Genomic DNA, 21,390 nt, shown 5'->3' with positions numbered 1-21,390 from the left:
GAGTCTTTAAATGCGAGACTTCGAGATTTTTCACCATTTCTAACATTTTGAGCTCGGATTTTGGAGGTGTTTGAGAGGATTTTCAAGGGGATTCTTGAGGTAAGTTCCTTATGTTCATTTTTCTTCACTAATTATGTTTCCCCACTGATATCCCACCTAGATGGTGTATTTTTGGGCTATAAATTGGGGGTTTGAGACTAGGGATTTGGAGAGTTGGTTTTGAGGATTTGAATGACCAATTGGTGTCGGATTTTGATATGGTTAGACTCGTGAGTGAATGGTCTTTCAAATTTTGTGACTTTTGTCAGATTTCGAGATATGGGCCCGGGGCCAGGTTCAGGCCGATTTCGGATTTTTGGCTATAATATTGTACTTTTCTTGTGGAATTGGTCCTTTTATCCTATATTGACTGTATTGTACTACTTGTGGCTAGATTCGGGATATTTGGAGACCAATTTGAGAGGGAAAGGCATTTCGGAGTAGAGTTTTGCTCGGTTTGAAGTAAGTAACACATTCAAACTTGGTTTTGAGGGTTCAAAACCCCGAATTATATGTTATGCGATTTGTATTAAGGTGACGCACATGCCAAGTGATGGGCGTGCAGGCGTGCACTGTGAGAATTGTGACTAGTAGATTCCATGGCACCGTATTGTGACTCTATCTTGTTGATATCCGTGTTTTCATCATGTGATAAAGTAATTGAGTTGTCAATCATGCTAGATATCATGTTTAGGTTTTATGCCAGTACTGTTGGGACCCCTAGTGGTCGTTTCTTTGTGTCATCTCACTAATTTCATAGATACTTTATATTCAGTCATGTTCATGCATTTCATATCATATCTCAGTTTCAGTGGTTATTTATCGATACATCATATCATTGTTTCGGGCTAGTTTTCATGACATTGTAAGCCCGTGTGTGAGACTGGAGAGATTGATGATTGAGTGAGGCCGAGAGCCTAATTATGAGTGACAGTTATAGGATAGGGCTGCACGCCGCAGCGGTTATACTGATTTGTGATAGCGCTTGGGCTGTAGGAGCCCCTTTGGAGTCTGTACACACCCCTAGTGAGCGCGATTGATATTATTGAGGGATGGATCTTCCCTGGACATGGATCTTATCCGAACTATTTGATACCTGGAGATGGATCTTCTTCTCCATAGGGCTGGATTGGCCTTCCCCGGTACTGGGTGACTGATGGTCAATGATGTATATATTCCGGGATGGTTCTTCCCTGGGCCGTATGAGCCATATACAGTACCAAGTGGTTGAGCATTTGAGAGCGTGAGCACATGAGGCTGTCAGACTTGATTTACTTTACTGTTTTGAACTATCTATTTAACTTGAAAGCATGCCTACGTTTCTGCACAGTTATTTCTATTTTATTTGTGCCGGTTGAGTTCGTCACTACTTTCAGCCCACAGTTTGGGTTTGTTACTTACTGAGTTGGTTGTACTCACGCTACACCCTGCACCTCATGTGCAGATCTAGGTACTTCTGGTTACGACGGCTGCTGATTGAGGAGACAGGATCTCGGAGACTATCGAGTTAGCTGCATGGCGTTCGCAGGCCTTGACTCTCATTCATTATCCTTATATGTACTTTAGTTTTTACTCCTTAGATATTGTAGTATACTGTCTTCTGACATAGATGCTCATGTACTTGGTGACACCCCGGTTTTGGGATATATTGTATTGTGTTGCGGGTTATTTTGGTTCCAAAATAAAGGGGGTTTTCTTAAATATTAATTGTTTCCGCCTGTATTTTCAAAAGCTGTTATTGTGTTGAGTTAGTTGAGTAGTGACTTTCCTAGTTCCACGATAGGCGCCATCATAACGGTTGGTTTTTGGATCGTGACAAGTTGGTATTAGAGCCTAGGTTACATAGGTCTCACGAGTCATGAGCATGTTTAGTAGAGTCTTGCGGATCGGTACGGAGACGTCTGAACTTATCTTCGAGAGGCTGGCGAATCCTTAGGAAATTACACATTCTCGTATTCTTGCCGTGCGGATTTGTTGATTCCAGTAACTAAACTTCTACTATTCTATTCTCTCACAGATGGTGAGAACACGTACAACTAGACAGGATGGACAGCCACCAGTACCACCAGCTAGGGCCGCGAGAGGCCAAAGTCGCGGAAGGGGCAGAGGTGCAGCTCACACAACAACTAGGGCAACACATGCCGACACACCGGTTGCCCCAGTTCAGGAGCAAGTTCTAGTTGTGGACGAGCCTGTGGGACCAACTCAGGCACCAGTTGTGCCCATTGTGATTCCAGGCCTTTAGGAGGCTTTGGCCTAGATATTGACAGTTTGCATTGGCCTTGCTCAGGTGGTTTCGGCTTAGGCCACACCTGCCACTTCTCAGGCCGTGGGAGGTACTCATACCCCTATTACCCGTACTCCAGATCAGGTAGTGCAGGGACTCCAGATACCGGGGGCATTTCAAGCCCAGCCGGCTGTAGATGCTCAGGCCCCGGTAGTCCTCGTTATAGCAGACGATGAGCAGAGGAGACTTGAGAGGTTTGGGAGGCTTCGACCTCCATTATTTAGTGGTGCTGAATCAGAGTATGCTCAGGGTTTTCTGGATAGGTGTGAGCGGATGCTTCGGACAACGGGTATTCTAGAGACCATTGGGGTCTCGTTCACTACTTTTCATTTATCCGAGGATATCTTCAGATGGTGGGAGGCTTATGATAGGTGCAGGTCGGTCGGTGCAGCACCACTTACATGGCCGGAGTTCTCCGTTCTCTTCTTGGAGAAGTTTGTGCCGTAGTCTCGCAGAGAGGAGCTGCGTAGACAGTTTGAGCAGCTTCGTCAGGATAGCATGTTTATGGCGCAGTACAAGATAAGGTTTTCTGAGTTGGCTCATCATGCAGTTTGGCTAGTTCCCACTGATAGGGAAAGGATTCGGAGGTTCGTCGATGGCCTCACATATCAGTTGCGGTTTCTTATGACTAGGGAGAGGGTATCTGGTGCTACTTTTGATGAGGTTGTCGACATTGCTCGACAGATAGAGATGGTCCACAGTCAGGAGCATGGTGAGAGGGAGGCCAAGAGGCCTCGTAGATCAGGTGAGTTCAGCGGTGTTCCTTCAGGGGGTCAGTTTTACTACGGTAGGGGTCGACCTTACAGGCACGCTCAGACGGGTCGTCCAGTTCATCGTGGTGCATCATCCAGCCATGGTTCATATAGTTATTATCAGGTCCAGTCATCCTTTAGTGCCCTACTAGCTCAGAGTTCATCCCATGCACCTTCAGTTCAGGGCTTATCGGCACCGGGTTCTTCTAGCGGGTATTCTGGTGCTCGGGGCTCTCTCCAGTCCCCACCGCCATTCGCAAGGAGGGGTTGTTTCGAGTGTGGAGATATGGGTCACATCAAGAGGTATTGTCCCCGCCTTATGGGAGGTCCAGCTCAGCAGAGGAGTCAGCCTACGACTTCAACTCCTGTTACTTTACCACCCCCTCAGCCAGTTAGGGGTCGCCCTAAAGGGAAAGGCCGATCAGGTGGTGGTCAGGCCCGATGCTATGCTATTCCTGCCATACCAGATGTTATTGCTTCAGACACAGATCACATGTATTGTCTCAGTATGTCACCGAGATGCTTCTGTATTATTTAACCATGGTTCCACTTATTTATATGTATCATCATATTTTGCTCATTATCTGGATATGCCCCGTGAGTTTTTAGTTTCATCTGTTCATGTATCTATGCCGGTGGGCGATACTATTATTGTGGACTGTGTGCATCGGTCGAGTGTAGTGACGTTTGGGGGATTGGAGACCAGAGTTGATCTCTTACTACTTAGTATGGTTGATTTCGATGTGATATTGGGTATGGATTGGTTGTCTTCATGTCATACTATTTTGGACTGTCACGCTAAGACTGTGACGTAGGCGATGCTGGGGTTACCGAGGATTGAGTGGAGAGGTTCTCTAGACTATGTTCCCAGTAGAGTTATTTCATATTTGAAGGCCCATCGGATAGTTGGGAAGGGTTGTTTATCTTATTTAGCCTTTGTGAGGGATGTAAGTGTTGATGCTCCTACTACTGATTCTGTTGCGGTGGTGCGGGAATTTCTGGAGGTGGTTCCTGCAAACCTGTTGGGGCATGCCACCCGATGAGGATATTCACTTCGGTATTGACTTGGTGCCGGGCACTCAGCCCATTTCTATTCCAACATATCGCATGGCACCAGCTGAGTTGAAGGAATTGAAGGAGCAGCTTCAGGAACACCCTTATAAGGGGTTTATTAGGCCTAGTGTGTCACCTTGAGGCACACCGGTGTTGTTTGTGAAGAAGAAGGATGGTACAATGAGAATGTGCATTGATTACATTCAGTTGAACAAAGTTACAATCAATAATAAGTATCATTTGCCGCGTATTGATGATCTGTTTGACCATCTTTAGGGAGCGAGGGTGTTCTCCAAGATTGATTTAAGGTCTGGGTATCACCAGTTGAAGATTCGGGACTCGGATATTCTAAAGACAACCTCCAGGACCCATTATGGTCATTATGGGTTCGTTGTGATGTCTTTTGGGCTGAACAATGCCCCAGCAGCGTTCATGCATCTGATGAACAGTGTATTTCAGCCTTATCTCGACTCATTTGTCACAATGTTCATTGATGACATCCTGGTGTACCCTCGTAGCCAGGAGGAGCATGCCCAACATCTGCGGATTGTGTTGCAGCGGTTGAGGGCGGAGAAGCTTTATGCCAAGTTCTCCAAGTGTGTGTTTTGGCTCAGTTCAGTGGAGTTCTTGGGACACGTGGTGTCCAGTGAGGGTATTCAGGTGGATTCGAAGAAGATAGAGGCGGTTCAGAGTTGGCCTAGGCCATCCTCAGCTACAGAGATTCAGAGCTTTCTTGGCTTGGTAGGTTATTATCGTCGCTTCGTTGAGGTATTCTCGTCTATTGCGTCGCCCTTGACCAAACTGACCCAAAAGGGTTCTCCTTTCAGGTGGTCGGATGAGTGTGAGGAGAGCTTTCAGAAGCTCAAGATTGCCTTGACCACAGTTCCAGTTCTAGTTTTGTTGTCAGCTTCAGGCTCTTATACAGTGTATTGTGATACTTCTCGGATCGTCATTGGGTGTGTGTTGATGCAGGAGGGTAGAGTGATTGCTTATGATTCACGCCAGTTGAAGCCTCATGAGAAAAACTACCCTGTTCATGATTTGGAGTTAGCTGCCATCATTCATGCATTGAAGATTTGGAGGAATTATCTCTATGCTGTGTCTTGTGAGGTATTTACGGATCATCGGAGTCTCCAGTACTTGTTCAAACAAAAGGATCTAAATTTGAGACAGCGGAGATGGTTGGAGCTGCTAAAAGACTATGATATCACCATTCTGTATCATCCCAGGAAGGCCAATGTGATGGCCGGTACCTTGAGTAGAAAGGCGATGAGTATAGGTAGTCTTGCATTCATTCCCGTTAGGGAGAGACCTTTTGTAGTTGATTTTCAGGCTTTGGCCAACCAGTTCATGAGATTGGATATTTCAGAGCCCAGTCGGGTTCTAGCTTGTTTGGTTTCTCGGTCTTTCTTATATGATCGCATCAGAGAGCGCTAGTATGATGATCCCCATTTGCTGATTCTTAAGGACACGATTCAGCACGATGATACCAGAGATGTGACTATTGGAGATGATGGGGTATTGAGGATGCAGGGTCGGATTTGTGTGTCCAATGTGGGTAGGCTACGTGAGTTGATTCTTGAGGAGGCCCACAGTTACACGATATTCCATTCATCCGGGTGCCGCGAAGATGTATCAGGACTTGAGGCAGCACTATTGGTGGAGAAGAATGAAGAAGGATATAGTGGGGTTTGTAGCTCAGTGCCTTAATTGTCAGCAGGTGAAGTATGAGCATCAGAGACCGGGTGGATTGCTTCAGAGTTTAGAGATTCCAGAGTGGAAGTGGGAGCGAATCACCATGGATTTTGTAGTTGGAATCCCATGAACATCGAGGAAGTTCGAGCTATTTTGGTGACTGTGGATCGGCTGACCATGTCCGCGCACTTCATTCCAGTTGGCACTACCTATTCTTCAGCGCAGTTGGTTGAGATTACATCCGAGAGAATGTTCGCCTTCACGGTGTACTAGTTTCCATCATTTCATATAGAGGCACACAATTTACATCGTAGTTTTGGAGAGCCGTGCAGCGGCACCCAGGTTAAGTTGAGCACAACATTTCACCCTCAGACGGAAGGACAGTCCGAGCACACTATTCATATATTGGAGGACATGCTACGCGCTTGTGTCATTGATTCTGGGGGTTTTTAGGATCAGTTTCTGCCATTCGCGGAGTTTGCTTACAACAACAGTTATCAGTCGAGCATCCAGATGGCCCTGTATGAGGCTTTGTATGGGAGGCAGTGTAGATCTCCGGTGGTTTGGTTTGAGCCCGGTGAGGCTAGGCCTTTTGGTACAGACTTTGTTCAGGATGCATTGGACAAGGTTAAATTGATTCAGGAGCGGCTTTCGCACGGCGTAGTCCAAACAGAAGAGCTATGCCGATAGGAAGGTCCATGATGTGTCTTACATGGTTGGGGAGAATGTTCTGCTGAAGGTTTCATCCATGAAGGGTGTTATGAGGTTCGGGAAGAAGGGCAAGTTGAGCCCTCGATTCATTGGGCCTTTTGAGGTACTTCAGAGGATTGGGGAAGTGGCTTACAAGCTTGCCTTGCCACCTAGCTTGTCGAGTGTGCATCCAGTATTTCATGTTTCTATGCTCTGAAATTATATCGGCGATCCATCTCATGTTTTGGATTTCAGTACGGTTTAGTTGGATGGTGATTTGACTTATGATGTGGAGTCGGTGGCCATTTTGGATCTGCAGGTTCAGAAGTTGGGGTTAAAGGATATAGTTTCAGTGAAGGTGCAGGGCAGAGGTCAGCCCGTGGAGGAGGCTACTTGGGAGACCGAGCGGGAGATACGGAGCAGATATCCATGCCTATTTGAGACTCTAGGTATGTTTCTAGACCCGTTCGAGGACGAACATTTATTTAAGAGGGGGAGGATGTAACGACCCGGCCGGTCGTTTCGAGAGTTGTAGCCTCGTTCCCCCATTTTCTATTTCTTTTGTGCTTTATAGCTGTTATATGGCTTATCGGGTTAGTTGGTTCGGGTTCGGAGAGAATTCAGGGTGAATTGAGACACTTAGTCTCTTAATTGGAAGCTTAAGTTGGAAAAGTCGACTGGATGTCGACTTATGTCTAAACGACCTCGGATTTGAATTTTGATAGTTGTGTTATCTCCGTTGGGTGAGTTTGGACTTAGGAGCGTGTTCGGATTGTGATTTGGAGGTCGGGAGTAGAATTAGGCTTGAAGTGGCGAAAGTTGGAATTTTTGAAAGTTTGGCCGGTAGTGGACTTTTTGATATCGGGGTCGGATTCCGATTCCGGACATTGCAGTAGGTTTGTGGGGTCATTTGTGATTTGTGTGCAAAATTTGAGGTCAATTAGACGTGATTTGATAGGTTTTAGTGTCGTTTGTAGAATTTGGAAATTTCAAAGTTCATTAGGCTTGAATCCATGTGTAATTCGTATTTTTGATGTTGTTTGAGGTGGTTTGAGGATTTGACTAAGTTTGTATGATGTTTTGAGGCTTGATGGTATATTTGGTTGAGGTCCCGGGGGGCCTCGGGTAGATTTCGGGTTATTAAGGGGTCTAGATTTGAAGTTGTAAGGCTGCTGAAGTTTGTACTCAGCTGGTGTAATCGCACCTGCGGAAGTCTCATCGTAGGTGCATGCCCGCAAAAGTGGGAGGTAAGCTGCAGAAGCGGCCAAGGGAGTGAAGAAGCAGAAGGTCGCAGGTGCGATGGTGTTCCCGTATCTGTGCGATTGCAGATGCGGCAGAAGGGCCGCAGAAGCGGATTTGGCCTTGAAGCTTGACTCTGCATAAGCGGAGGTTTGTCTCGCAGAAACGAGTGTGCTGGTGCAAAAATATGGGGCGCAAGTGTGGAGTTTGGTGCAGAAGCGGGCTTTGGGGGGGCTCTTGCGAGACCGCAGAAGCGGCCAAGTTGCCGCAGGTGCGGAAGGCCTGGGCAGAGTCTTTAAATGCGAGACTTCGAAATTTTTCACCATTTCTAACATTTTGAGCTCAGATTTTGGACGTATTTGACAGGATTTTCAAAGGAATTCTTGAGGTAAGTTCCTTGTGTTCATTTTTCTACAATAATTATGTTTTCCCACTGATTTCCCACCTATATTGTGTGTTATTGGGGTGTAAATTGGGGGTTTGAGGCTAGGGATTTGGAGAGTTGGTTTTGAGGATTTGAATGACCAATTGGTGTCGGATTTTGATGAATTTGGTATGGTTAGACTCGTGAGTGAATGTGCTTTCGGATTTTGTGACTTTTGTCAGATTTTGAGACGTGGGCCCGGGGCCGGGTTCGGGCCGATTTTGGAGTTTTGGCTATAATATAGTACTTTTCTTGTGGAATTGGTCCCTTTAGCCTATATTGACTGTATTGTACTACTTGTGGCTAGATTCGGGACGTTTGGAGACTAATTTGAGAGGCAAAGGCATTTCGGAGTAGAGTTTTTCTCGGTTTGAGGTAAGTAACACTTTCAAACTTTATTTCTGAGGGTTCGAAACCCCGAATTATATGTTATGTGATTGGTATTCAGGTGACGCATATGTCAAGTGACGGGCGTGCGGACGTGCACCATGAGAATTGTGACCTGGTTGATTCCATGGCACCGTATAGTGACTTTATCTTGTTGATATCCGTATTTTCATCATGTGATAAATTAATTGAGCTGTCAATCATGCTAGATATCATGTTTAGGCTTTATGCCAGTACTGTTGGGACCCCTAGTGGTCGTTTCTTGGTGTTATCTCACTGATTTCATTGATACTTTGTATTCAGTCATGTTCATGCATTTCATATCATATCTCAGTCTCAGTTGTTATTTATCGATACATCATATCATTGTTTCGGGCTAGTTTTCATGACATTGTGAGCCCGTGAGTGAGACTGGAGAGATTGATGACTGAGTGAGGCCGAGAGCCTGATTATGAGTGACAGTTATGGGATCGGGTTGCACATCGCAGCGGTTATACATATGTATGATAGTGCTTGGGCTGTAGGAGCCCCTCCGGAGTGTGTACACACCCCCAGTGAGCGCGGTTGATATTATTGAGGGATGGATCTTCCCTGGACATGGATCTTGTCCGACGTACTTGATACCTGGAGATGGATCTTCTCCATAGGGCTGGAATGACGTTCCTTAGTACTGGGTGACTGATGGTCAGTGATGTATATATTCCGGGATGGATCTTCCTTGGGTCGTATGAGCCATATACAGTACCGAGTGGTTGAGCATTTGAGAGCATGAGCACATGAGGCTGTTAGCATGGTGCATCATATACAGTATGTGCATTGGCATGTAGAAGTAGAAGAGATATATTCTTCACATTGTTCAGACTTGATCTACTTTCCTGTTTTGAACTATCTATTTAACTTGAAAGCATGCCTACGTTTCTGCACAGTTATTTCTATTTTATTTGTGCCGTTTGAGTTCGTCAGTACTTTCAGCCCACAATTTGGGTTTGTTACTTACTGAGTTGGTTGTACTCACGCTCACCCTACACCGCATGTGCAGATCCAGGTACTTCTGGTTATGGCGGCTGCTGATTGAGGAGACAGGATCTCGGAGACTATCGAGGTAGCTGCATGGCGTTCGTAGGCCTTGACTCTCCTTCATTATCCTTATCTGTACTTTAGTTTTTACTCCTTAGATATTGTAGTAAACTGTCTTCTGACATAGATGCTCATGTACTCGATGACACCCCGATTTTGGGATAGATTGTATTGTGTTGCGGGTTATTTCGGTTCCAAAACAAGGGGGGTTCTTAAATATTAATTATTTTTGCCTGTATTTTTAAAAGCTGTTAATGTGCTGAGTTAGTTGAGTAGTAGCTTGCGTAGTTCCACGATAGGCGCCATCACGACGGTTGATTTTTGGGTCGTGACATCGAGCAACCAACAATTCACACTATTCTTGAGCACTTTTTATTTACCACATTTAAAGAACACTACACCACTGACCACGGTTGATAGCAACAATTAAACTATAGTATATGCAATCACTTACACTTCCCTTTTCTTATGTCATTCTTCAAAAATATTCACAACAAAGACGACATGCTATAACAATCCTAGCCTCTAAAACCGACTTAGTGTCATAATGCACTCATGGATTTAACATCCAACATCCTAGAGAAGTCTAATATGCTATCTATCCTTCATGAAACCATGTGCCCTCACAACAATAATAAAAGAGTGAGTTGAATCCACACATTCAAATAAAATGCTCAAATATATTTTAAGAACTCATATATATCAAAGAAAATCTCTCACTCTCACAAAAGAAGTCACATGAATGCAATTGGCACCATAGGCTTGCCCTTAATGTAAATCTCTACTAATGTAGGTCCGCTCAATCTAAAATCAATTAGGACTTTTTCATGATTTTAATGTGGTGGGTAGGATATATTTAGGAATAGTGGCTAACCCTCCTAAACACTTTAACACATCACATAATTAACTTTAAGCGTATATTCTTCAACCCCAACTTCAATTTCACAACTAAAATCATCCCTAACAACGTTCCCTATTTCTTTAGGCACTACTTTAATTCGTACCCACTAGCAAGAACAAGATATCAATTTATTCATCTAAATTTTTCCTTCTTTTTTTCATTTTTGTTTTACAATTTTTGCTAGTGATTTATTCTTTTACAAAACAAGTGCACCTTTCTTCCTTTCATTTGTTCCACTCGAAGGCCACCAAATTCCCTCCTTACTTCTTTTAGTGTTTATCTCACAATTAAGGTGCTTTAAGAGGTAAAAGGATCAAAACAACGTCAATTAAGAATAAAAAAGGTATAGGCTTATAATATGGGTGCCAAATAAAAGTCTATAGGCTCAAAACGGTTAACTAGGGATATAATTTATTTGTGATAGCAATAAAGCTCGAAAAGATCAAAGAAAACCTAAAATCATTTTTCAAACCGAGCCTCACCTAAACATTCGCTTCGACTCACATACGGGGCAAGTTCTAAACACAAGTAGAATGACATGGACTACACAAAAATCTCACTTCACACATGGCACATGACTCACTATGGACGGTCTCATTCCGAGTCTCAAACTAATGCAAATATTCATGGAGCCACAAGATATTAAGCATTAAGTACAAAGTGAACATAAGTCAAGAATACGAGACATAGGCGTCACGAGACATGCAATCCAATTTATAACGGCATCATGATCAATTTCAAAATATAGGGAAGATACTACACATGCCAAAGCCTAAATATGCTACTATCATACAAGTCAAAGGCGCCTAAGACTCTCATCTTTCTTCCTTCATGTTTTCCTAAATCCTACACTAAAACAAACTACTACCCAGTTCAAACTACATCCCATTGAAAAAAACCACGAGGGTTTATTACTACCAAAAGAAAACTAAAAGACATATTTTGGATTTTGTTTAGACTTTAATCCCTCAAGAACTCTATCTAGGAGATCTATCGTCGGCAAAAGTCTAATTTCTAACTTTTTTTTTCGATTTTTATTTTTTATATTTTCTTCTTTTAAAAAACAAATAGGAGCTAGTAAAATACTATACAACTACGAAAACAAATATAAGAAGTTAACATTTTTCTATCATACTACTACTAATTATCTAGAGGAATTCTCCCACCCCACACTTAAAGGAGTGCAGTGTCCCCAATGCACAAAAATTAAATAATGAGGGTGGACAAGAAACTCCCTAAAAGGCCAAAGGCCGAAGCAATAGCGGCTCAAGAGGTACTCAGACTTCCCCCAGGCATGGTCCTTTGTGCGCGTACCTCACGCTTAGTTCGCACCATCTAGCTCGTTTATGCACTCATCTAATGTTTAACGACCCGACCGGTCTTTTTGATTTCTAGATCCCCATTCCCCTATATAAGAATCCCCATATGTGCTTATACTGTTTTATGACTCGCAGGAATGGTTAGTTCGGGTTTGGAAGGGTTCGGACTGAAATCAGAATACTTAGTTCCTTAATATGGACTTTAAGAGGTTAAGTTTGACTTGGGTTAACATTTCTAGTAAACGACCTCAGAACCAGGATTTTACGGTCCTAATAGGTTTATATGATGATTTTGGACTTGGGCGAATGTTCAGATCGAGTTTTGAATGACCCGAGAGCGTTTCGGCGCATAAAGTTGAAAGTTGGCACATTAAAGGTTTTAAAGTTCTTTAAATTTGGTTTGGAGTAGGTTTTGGAGTTATCAAGGTTTGTTTGGAATTCAAATACTCAGAATAGCTCCGTATGGTGATTTAAGACTTGCATGCAAAATTTGGTATCATTCCGAGTAGTTTAAGTATGATTCGGCGCGTTTGGAGTAAATTGGAAGAACTTGAAGTTCATAAGTTGATTCTATTTGGTTTTGGGTTGTGATTCTCAGTTTTAATGCTATTTTCCGTGTTCTAAGGGTGTGAGCGAGTCCGTTTTATGTTCACGAACTTGTTGGTATGTTTGGTCGAGGCCTAGGGGGGCCCGTATAGGATCCGGAGGGTCGTCGGAGCTTGTTTGCTCTTTGGAGAAGAGTTGTTGGTGCCTGTCATCTAGTGCATTCACATTTGTGATGGAATGGCCGTAGAAGCAGCACCGCAGATGCATCACCTTGCTCACAGAAGCATGAAGAGGAGGGTTCAGCAAACTCGCTTCTGCGACGAATGGGTCCGCATAGAGGCAGCATGTCCATGGTCGCAGGTGCACGAGGCGAGCCGCAGAAACGGGCTCGCAGAGGCGGCACTTGGACACAGGTGGGAGCGGTCAGGGGTCGTACGTGTTCCGTAGATGTGGACAATTGACCACAGAATCAGAGACCATTCTGCAGGTGCGAAAAAACCGTTGGGCAGAAGGGTTGCATTTAAGTCGAGACTTAGGCTCATTTCTTCATTTCTCTCACTTGTTGGTCGAATATAGAGCTCTTTGAGGAGGGATTTTAACCTAGCACTTTAAGGTAAGTTATTTCTATGCAATATAAGTTTAAAACATAGATTATGGGTAGATTGTAACATGTAAAATTTGTAGATATTATAGGTTTAGTTGGAAAACATAGGTTTTGGATAAAATGAGATTTAGCCACGAAAATGGTTATGGAATTGGGTAAAAATTATGCATTTGCGTTCATGAGGTTATGGGTAACATTTATCTTCAAATATTTCCAGAATCCAGGTATGTGGGCCAGGGGGTAAATTTTAGGAATCTTCCAATTTGGGTTGGGCAATTACTCTAATAGTTAAATTATGAACTTTTGAACATGTATTGATTAATTTACATAACATTTGACTAGTTTCAGATTGTTTGACACCGAGTTAAGGCCTTAGAACGAGGCTTTGGGCTGGAAAGTGAGCTTCGAGATGAGGTAAGTCTCTTGCCTAACCTTGTAAGAGGAAATTTACCCCATAGGTGATTTAAATTACTATTTGCTGCTAATTGTGGGGGCTACGTACGCACGAGGTGACGAGAGTCTGTGCATAGCTACTAATTATGCTTATGTCCATGTAGCTTAGGACCCAATTCATGAAATACTTGTAATGTTTGCACCCTACTTGTTATTTAAAGGGCCTAAATTAAATTGAAACTTGTTAAGGAATTTGTAAGGACCTAATTTCACTTACTCGAGTTTTGGCGGGTTACTTGACAGTTAATAGAAATTATGCTTCCTTGTGCATTAGCCTTGTATTAGCTTCTAAATCAGTTGTTCATAAAGTATCCTCTTCTTGTGGAGCGGGCTGAATGCCTCGGTAGTAGATAGATGCATATATGGTTCGTGTCGTGGTCGGGTCCAAGCCTGCACTACTATTGAGTAGCGAGGATGGTCGATGCAGTTTTACCCAATAAGGTCGGGATCGATTCCACAGGGAGTTAATTGATTTGGAATTAGGTTTATATCTAAGTCTAGATGCGTGTTTTGCTCCTAATTACGCTTCCACACATTTTGGTTTTGATTCTACCTCTAATTCTATTCTATTGTATGCAATAATTAAAGTTAAGTACAATATTTTTTTGATGTTGGTTTTCAAGTGCTTAAAAGGACTAGGGTAGTGACTTCCGCCTGGGTGGATGTCTAACGGGTAGCAAGAATTTAGGGCAAGCTTGATTAATTTGGGGTCGTAATATAGCTATCACACCCAAGTACTCACTCTATACCTCTCGATAGTTTGAGTGATTTTGTCCAATTTGGCTTTCTCAAGTCCAAATGGATATTCATGCAAGTCACGTGATATTAGCTCAAGTCAGGTATTACTATCTCTAGGTTTAACCCTTTAATGGGGCTATCAATTTCTTGAGTTCACCCCAATTCCTTGTTAGCCTAGTTTTCCTAGACTCAGTCCCTCTTTCTCAAGAAGAGACTAAGTCATAAAAGTATGAATCAGTGTTGGCAACCACTAAATCTACGATTCTAGAAAGAACTAGGCTAAATATCACTAACCCATAAATATTCAAGCCCTAAAATTCAGTACCCATTAAATACCCACACTAGGGTTTGGTCACAACCCTAGCTATGGGTCTAGCTACTCATAGAAATAGCAGAAATCAAAGATGAAAAGAAGATAAAATTCATAATACTAGATTAAAAGATGAAAATATAATGTTATAAGGTGAATCTAATATAAAATTGCCCAAAAGGGAAGTTCCAGCCGTCTCACGTGCTCAGAAAATACACAACCCCCTTTAAAAATGACAAAAAGTTCTATTTATACTAAGCTAAAATTTTCGGATAAAAATACCCCTGCAGAGGTTACGCGGCCGCGTAATTCTGACCGCGGCCGCACTCTTGCTTTAGCGACCGTGTAATTCTGATCGCGGTATGTGTTCTTCAGTTCTGGATCTGGGTTGAGCATGGTTTCGCGGACGCGTAGGAGACTTCCGCAGCCGCATAATCTTGACGCGGACCGCACTTCTTGTTTTTGCTTAAAATGTAAGCTCTCTGAACCTCAGCAACTGCGGTCCGCATAATTCCAATCGTGACCGCACAGGTACTTTCGCGGTCGCACCTTTCTAACGCGGTCCGCGTTCATGTTTTGGCACAAAAATCCATCTCTCTGAATCTTCCTTTTGCGGACCTCGAAATAGTGCTTGCGACCGCATTGTAACTTTCCTGGCCGCACAATATTTGTGCGGTCCGCATTTCACATCTTTTGGCCCAGTCTTGGTATTTTATTTCAAGTTTTGACTCCTTTATGAGTTGATTATGACTCCTTTGGATCATTTTGAACAATCCCTACAAGCAAGCATATTACATTAGTTTCCGGGAATACCTTCACGCATTTTTGGCCTTAAACACAAGTAAAAGAGAGCAAATAATAGGTTAAAATCCCTACTTATCAACTCTCTCAAACTTAAGCTTTTGCTTGTCCTCGAGCAAATAGGGTAATTCCCACCTCCACAAGAAAAAGAAAAGAATATTTTAGCTGGCCTAAGGTGACTCCATCAAGCATCAATTGGGACTAACAATTACCCTCAACACAAATAAATTATCAACAACATCATGTTATGACCTTTTGAGTAATATAGTTCTAATGTGACACTAGAGCATCAAGAGTTGACTCAATTCATCAAGAAAGCTCGCTCTATCACGTAGGTCATTGTGGATCCCAAACTCCTCCTCCTCTACTCTCCATGAGCAAATATCACTTTTTAGAATGTACCACTCAAAAGAAGGATTGTGAAGAAGTGCGCTCATCACTCTCAAAAGAATGCCACAAGTACGGATCTAAGTACCATAAGATTGCCCCTTATGTAAATCACCACTAATGCAAGTTCACTCAACTTGAAATCATATAGGGCTTTAATGGGATGTAATGAAGGCTTTTGGATCAAGGTAGGACTTATCGAACTATGATGGTTTTATCTTTCCTTAAGCACTCCATTTTCTCATTTCGGCTCAAACTTTCTTGACTCTTTGAGTCATTTTCTTCTTCCTTAGGGAAACTAGAGAGACACACCATCACTCTTTCTTACTCATGACAATCATTTTTCTCCTTTTCTCATCATTACATGCCTTTTATCATTGCGTTCTTTGAATCCCTTCAACCTTCACTTTCTTTTTGACTATTTTGGCTTTTCTTCCTTTTCTTTGCCTTTCCTTTTCATCAATTCTTTTTCTTCTTTCAACCTTTTATCACTTTCAAATTCCTCGTCTCTCCCCTAAACTTATGCTTTTGCCAATTGTTCATCATGAATGCTAAGGAAAGATTGGGTGCCAAGAGAGGGTCATTATAGAACGGATAAAGGCTTGTAATGTGGCTATTGAATGAAAAAGGCTTAGGCTCAAAAGGGTTGACTAGGGATATCATACTGGTAGGCTACAGAAGCTTTTAAAGTTCAAATTGGACCAAGGAGAGACTACAATCATTTCTCAAGTCGAGCTACACTTAGAATTTCTCCTAGACAAACATTCAGGGCAAGTTCTAGACTTATTGGCATGGGAGTTGGACTTGCAATTCAATACCTCACCTCTCAAGCTGCTGGATTGTTAAATAGAATAGATTTGAGGGCCCACAACAACCCTATGTAAGATTGAAAATCACAAATGGCTCAAGGAAACCACTCGATGATTGTTTTAGTCAATTCAAGAGTCTAAAGGTCACAACTAGAGCTAATCTTTGCCAATCAACTTGTCTCTAACCATGAGTTCGAAGGTAAATGTGTTAGTACCAAGTGAAGCCTACATGAGATAATTTTTATTCATTACTACTACTATATACACCAAAATAAAAAGAAAACGGACTCGATCCCTTAAGAAGTTTGTCACGCCATCCATTGTTAGGAAGAGCCACCCGATTCACAAAACATCCACCTTTGGAAACAACCATGACATTAAGAAAACCAAAGGTTTATTATTCACACAAAATGTAAAAAGAAGCTACTAGAGGAAATAAGAAGCTAAGCTATTAAGAAAAAATAACGAAAGAAGTTATGAAGTAAACTGCGGAAAGTAAATTGAATATGTACAAAATGGAGTAAACGAATATATACATAATGGAAATAAATATATACATTGAATGGTAAAATTATATACATACCAAAAGTGAATATAACGGTAAATAAAGATAAAGAAAAATAGTATCATAGTTATTACATACCAAATGTCATCACAAATCAAATCAAAATGGACCACCCCCCCTCCCCCCCCCCCCAAAAAAATAAAAAATAGCATTGTCCTCAATGCTAATATCAAAATAATATCAGGGAAAGGTTAGAAAGTAAAGAGAACTCTATATATGGTCTCTATCTGCATCAGGTCAGCAACATGAGTGGGGTCCTTATACTGCATAGGATCACCGGCTCCCTCCGTGTCCTCTAACTGGATCTCTACATCCTCTGACTGGGGGACCACAGGGTTGCTGAGCATCTGGATCATCTCCTTAGCAATATGTGTAGTGGCAGCCGATTCCTCAGACTGGCCAGCTGTTGCATCTGATGCCTCATGCTCTGTTGCCTGTGCTGATGGGGTTGTCTCCTCCATGAGCAGGTCCAGTGGGATATCTCCAGCAGAGGCAATCTTCTCTATCTCCTTTTTCAGCATCTCCACTGACTCTTTTGATGCCTGAGTCTTCCTTATCTTCTTCACCTGCTTGCCCAGATCCTTGATAACCTTATCATGTGCATCCAAAGTTTCCAGGATCTTCTTTTGGTTGTCCAGGAGCTAATTTTGGTTGCCCATAAGATCCTTCCATAAATCCTCCACTGATGGAGCTACCTGAAGTTGTCTTGGGGCTGACTGTGCTACTACTGCACTGGATAGGACAGTCAGCTTTGTGGTAGCTGCTTGCATCCAGTTATTGAGGCTGGATAGTATCTTTGAAACCCGCAGTGCAGTATGAGGGTAGGTGGAAGATGAAGGCACAGATAATGGCACAGTGATGGATGGCCTGGAAGAAGGAGGAGGCACGGCAGCTGACTGCTATGGAAGGCTCTGACCCGGTGGCCACTACCCTTGGCTCTTCAGACTGGCCAGTGGAGGTAGTGGCTTTACCCTTGGCTTTAGGGTTATCTGCTCCTTGAAGGCTACACTAGGAGAAAGGCTTTTTAGGCCTCATCTTCGTATTAAAATGCCTCTTTTCTACCCCTTGGTCTTCGAGATACTCAGTGATGAAGTTGGGGTGGGGATAGGATCTTTCTTCTTTGCCAACCGCCTTGGAGATATGGTAGGACATCAGGTTCCCCATATTAATTGGATACCCCGCCATGATGGAAGCTATTAAGATTGCCCAGGTGAGTGGGAGGACATTATCATGCTGGCAAGGGTCAAGCCGGCTGCATACAAATGTGGACCACCCTTTGGCTTCAAAGCTAAGGGTGTTTCTGACAATTGGGACTCCAGCTGTGAGCCATGCCGGTGTTGTCCCTGGAATAGCTAATGCCTCCGCTAGCCATGGATGAGCTTCTTCATCAAAGGTCATCTTCTCCAAGTACTGAACTGCCTCCACATCCTCAAATCCGGCATATGAGTTTAGAGTGTGGCCATCAAACCGGATCTTCAAGTTCCGGACCTTTGTCACAGTGGTACCCTTTTTTTATGTGGGCAACATTCGCGTAGAACTCCTTGACAAGGTACTCATTTGCATCCACCACTTTGCCAGTGAAGTACTTCCACCCTTTTCTATCCTCAAATTATTTTAGGACATTTGGATTGTAGGGAAGGAGGTCTCTTGTTATGAACTGTCGCTCAAGTGTGAGCGGCCTTTGGGGCCACCATTCCCGGAATTTTGCATAGGCCACCAATCATCCGGGACCTCGTCATCATCATCAACATTTATTGGGGTAGCTGTTGAAGCAGGTGTTGTAGCAGGTGGGGAAGATGGCTTTGATGCCTCACTACCTCCCTCTAAGCTATCAGATGACCCAGAAGAGGAGGTAGGTTCATTGACCAATCGGAATGGTTTTTATTGAGCCTCCGGTTATTATTGTGCAGATTCCCCCTCGGAAGTCTCCCGGGATGGGAGGTATTCACTTGTGTCAGAGGAGTCGGTAGGAGGTCTAACAAGGGTAGCCTTTTTGCCTACTACCCTTTGGGCTACTAAGGGTAAGGTTTGCTTTCCTTTACCCCGGCCTCAGGAGGATTCTTCCCTCCCCTTTGAAGTGTCTCCTCTCCCACGAGAACGCACCATTTTCTACAACACACAAGTAGTAAAAGACAGTTAGAATTGGGGTTCAATCATGTGTTAAAGCAGTACAGATGAAATGAAAAACAATGCTTCTCAGAATAGGGCATCACGGACCGCACAAAAATGAGTGCGGTCGCGAACTGCCCATCACGGACCGCGTAAAAGTGTACGCGGGCGCGAAGAGGCCAGGCTCAGACTACTGGCTCTCTGAACTTGATCAACCGCGAACCGCATAAAAAGAGTGCAGCCGCGAAAGACCAATCGCGGACAACATAAAAATGAATACGGACGCGAAGGCAAATGATATAGTCTTTAAAGTTCAAACGCACGAACTGCGAAAAATTGGGTGCGGCCGGGAAAAACCAATCGTGGGCCGCACAAAAGTGATCACGGCCACGAATTCTAAAAACCATCAGTGCCTTGAAGCTAGGGTATCGCAGACCGCATAATTTTGGACGCGGCCGCATACCCTATCGCGAACCGTGGAAAAATGACCGAGGCCGCAAAATTCAAAATAAATTGGAACTGATGAACACATAAAACTAAGGTTTTCACTGATTACCCAAGAATTGTAGCAATTAAACATGCAAAGTTACTAACCCCAACCCCCATTATGCATAAAAACACTACCCATATGTTGTTAATCAAACATTAAGCATTAATTTGACATTTTGGCATGATTCTAACCCTATCTAAAAAGAAAACATAAAACAAAGAGAAAAGAAAAGAAAAAGATAAAATCAAATTATTGAAGTGAACATACCAATTGTAAAATATGGTAGGAAATAGACAATTGATGAGAATAGGATGAGTTTGAAACCAAGTAAGGATGCACAGTGCTTTAGGTGAGTTTGAGAAGTTAGTGTTCGTAAAGTGCAAAAAGTTTCAAGAACTCCTATTTATACTCAGAACCCAGTGACCCCACCGCCTTACCTGAGTGCGGTCGCGAACTTTTGTCACTGTCCGCACTCATTACCTTTCTGTAGATCTGCCTCAGATGCACGGGCGGGGCCCGTAAAAAACTGGCTGCGGCCGCATAATTTGTGCGGACCGCAAAGATTTGAATGCGGCCGCGAACTCTAAAGGAATTTTGACAGGCCAACTTCAGAGAGTTGGCATTTTTCCCATTTCAGCTACACAACCGCACGCAGAATTGTGCAGCCGTGAAGTGCTCATGCGGTCCGCAAAATTTTGAGCGCGGTCCGTGAAAGTTCACCACTTAGCCAAATGTTTTTCCTTGTCAATTTCCTGCACTGCACAACCAATTCCTACATACACTTCACAACCAGTTAGTCCAAAACAATATCTAGTCTACGAAGGAAATCAAAAGAAAGAAAAACACATGGGTTGCCTCCCAAGAAGCGCCTGATTTAACATCGCGGCACGACGCATGTTGTTATCATCATTTGAAATGGATCAATGCCACAACGTGACTATCATCAATCTTGCCAAGGTAGTGATTCACTCGGTGCCCATTGACTCTAAAGATCTTACCATTCTTGTTTTTCAAATCTAGAGCACCGAAAGGAGTCACATGTACCACTTCGAAAGGACCACTCTACTTCGACTTGAGCTTTCCCGGAAACATCCGTAACTGAGAGTTGAATTAAAGAAACAAGTCACCTTCCTTGAATTCTTTGTTCCGAATATACTTATCACGTAAGTACTTCATCTTGTTCTTATACAAGGACGAGCTGGAATAAGAATGGAACCGGAACTCATCAAGTTCATTTAGTTGATCTACCCGGAGATTGGCAGCTACATCCCATTCAAGGTTCAATTTCTCCAGCGCGCCTTGTGCTCTAATTCAACCAGAAGATGACATGTTTTCCAAAATACCAACCGGTACGGAGACATACCAATTGGAGTCTTGTAAGCTGTTCAATAGGCCCATAAAGCATCATCAAGTTTCCTTGACCAATTAGTCCGATTTGCATTGACAGTCTTGGATAGAATGCTCTTGATCTCCCTGTTGAAGACTTCAACCTATCCACTTGCCTGGGGATGATAAGGGGGTTGACACCTTATGATTGACACCATACTTGGAAAGTAAAGTGTCAAAGTCTTTGTTGCAAAAATGAGAACCCCCATCACTAATGATAGCCCTTGTGGTGCCGAACCTTGTGAAGATATTGTTCTTTAAGAAAGCCACCACACTCCGTGCCTCATTGTTAGGCAAAGCCACATCTTCAACCCATTTGGAAACATAAT

The sequence above is a fragment of the Nicotiana tomentosiformis genome, chromosome 1 (genome assembly GCF_000390325.3).
Source record: "Nicotiana tomentosiformis chromosome 1, ASM39032v3, whole genome shotgun sequence".
NCBI classification, from domain to species: domain Eukaryota; kingdom Viridiplantae; phylum Streptophyta; class Magnoliopsida; order Solanales; family Solanaceae; genus Nicotiana; species Nicotiana tomentosiformis.
Note: the sequence above shows the minus strand (reverse complement) of the source record.